Consider the following 2530-nt stretch of genomic DNA (forward strand, 5'->3'; position numbering starts at 1 on the left):
AGATGTGGTATATATACAATGGAGTACTACATGGCAATGAGAAAGAATGAAATCTGGCCATTTGTAGGAAAGTGGATAGACCTTGAGGGTGTCATACTAAGCAAAATAAGTCAGGCAGAGAAGGACAGAAACCATGTTTGCACTCATAGGTCTAACAGGAGAACAGGAGAAACCTAATGGAGGACCAGGGGGAGGGGAAGAGGGAAAGAGTTGGGGAGAGAGAGGGACTCAAAACTTGAGAGACTATTGAATGCTGAAAATGAACTGAGGGTTGAAGGGGAAGGAGGAGGGAGGAAAAGAGGTGGTGCTGATGGAGGAGGGCACTTGTGGGGAAGAGCACTGGGTGCTGTATGGAAACCAATTTGACAATAAACTATTAAAAAAAAAAAACAAAGCCCGATTTTGGATGATTTGTCCCCCTCTCTCTCTCTGCCCCTCCCTCACTTGCTCTCTGTCTCTCTCAAAATAAACAAATAAAACTTAAAAAAAACTTTAATTAAAAATTTAAAATTAAAAACAAAATTTTACATTTTTAACTTTTAAAATATTTTCACATCAGAATTTTAGTTTTATTAACACAAAATTCACAATTCCATGAAAGAAAAAAGAGAGATCAAATTATATTCTAAATCATTCAGTGTCCAAAACTTCCTCTTTCATTGCCCTCCACCATATCCTTAAGAGAGATTATTGCACTTAAATTTCTTTTAAGTCTTTAAGAAAACAAGAGTAAAATAGAACTGGGAATAATAAGAGTCCCTTAGTAAGGATTTGTCTTTGGCCTACCCTTAATGAGATGTAGAAGAAAGACTGACTACCATGAACTCTACAAATATGTATTAGAAGACTCAGCCTGGGTGGCTTAGTGTGCTGAACGTTACACTCTTGATTTCAGCTCAGGTCATGATCTCAGGGTATGTGAGTTCAACCACCAGTTAGGCCTCTGTACTGGCAGTGAGGAGCTGCTTGAAATTCTCTGTCTCCCTTTCTCTTTCTGCCCTGCATGGGCACCCTCTCTTTCAAAACTAAATAAATGAACCTAAAAAAATTTTAAGACCCAGATTCGATTCTCTTATAGGCAGCACATATACTAAAATTGGAATGACATAGAGAAAATTAGCATGGCCCCTGGGCAAAGACAACACATTCCATATTTTAAAAAGAAGAAGTAGGAGGAGAAGAAGCAGCTGCAGCCCCAGATTAGGGTAAAGAATAGAGGTTGTACATCACATGCATTTAAGTGTTTTGTACCTTTTCACACAGTGAGCAGCACCTGTCATCTGGCACTATTTGTGGTACAAATGTACAGCCTTGACAATTTTATGCTCCCAGGCGACAGAGTCAGAGCATTTGGGATTCACAGTGGAGGTAGGGGGTTGTGAAATCTCTGCCTGAACCTAAGAACTTTTAAAACTTACTTTAAAAATCTCAAATTCACATTTTAAATGAAGACTGACTGCCCCAGAGAAGGCTCTAGGGAAGAAGACTGTTCTCTGCCAGTTCAGGATACTGATTTTAATGAGTGTATATATATATCTGGGAGGCCTCAGCAAGGCATTCATTTTATAGCAACTAAAAACAGCTGGTAATTCATTATATCCATTTTAAATTCAGCATAAAGATGACCGCAAACTTCTATAGCTGTGATGCTAGATTTTTCAATTTAACCCAATTATCTTTGTTTTTAAAATGTCAGGGGGGATTGTAAATTCATGCTATCATCTCAACAAATACTGTTTATTAATTATTTGGGCCAACTTATATTCAGTGCCTCTAAAGTACTTTCCAGACACAAAGTTAATCAATACAATCCCTGTTCTAGGTGGTGGGAACGGGAGAACACATGATTACTGAGAACTGTATCCTGGCACTTAGGTTGTAATTTATGCTATAAGGTGAAATGAGAACATAGAGGGAGAGATTATGAATTCAAACAGAGGAAAGGACATTTATTGAGAAAGAATTGTGGGGTGGGGCTTCCAAGCAGAGGAAATTCCATGGGGAAAGCACTGAAAGTCAGCCCAGGTAATTCAGGGTACTGCCATTGTAGGATGCAGAGGGTCTGCAGGTGGTAAGCAGGGGAGGGAGTTTGGAGTCAGAATCCTGAAGAGCCCTGAATACTGTTGTAAGGGGTTGCATAGGAGATGGACACAACTATTTCAGAATCATTCTTGACATGCTATGAAATAAGAACAGAAGAGGATAGGATGAAAAGTCATGTGCTCCAAAAAATTTCATATTTATATTTAGGTAAATTCCATTTAGGAAAAAAAATCTGTTGGCACTGCATATGTGTGTTTTGTTTTATTTTTAGAAATAAATATTGCTGTGGACTGAATTATCTCTCCTTCTACCCCAAATTCATATATTTTTTTTCAACCTTAAAATTATTTATTGCTGTAATACATCGATTCATTCAATGTATTTTTATTTTTTTTCCATAATATTTTATTGTCAAATTGTTTTCCATACAACACCCAGTGCTCTTCCCCTCAAGTGCCTTCCACCATCACCACCACCTGTCTTCCCC

General features: G+C 38.0%; 1 non-coding gene across 1 annotated transcript; it reads left to right on the forward strand.

The window, feature by feature from the left end:
- The first annotated feature begins 1066 nt into the window (after positions 1 to 1066).
- On the forward strand, positions 1067 to 1174 carry LOC115286163. Its single transcript, XR_003905911.1, has one exon. It is a non-coding gene; the product is annotated as a U6 spliceosomal RNA (small nuclear RNA).
- The last annotated feature ends 1356 nt before the right edge of the window (positions 1175 to 2530 follow it).

This window comes from Suricata suricatta, chromosome 2, assembly GCF_006229205.1.
Source record: "Suricata suricatta isolate VVHF042 chromosome 2, meerkat_22Aug2017_6uvM2_HiC, whole genome shotgun sequence".
NCBI classification, from domain to species: domain Eukaryota; kingdom Metazoa; phylum Chordata; class Mammalia; order Carnivora; family Herpestidae; genus Suricata; species Suricata suricatta.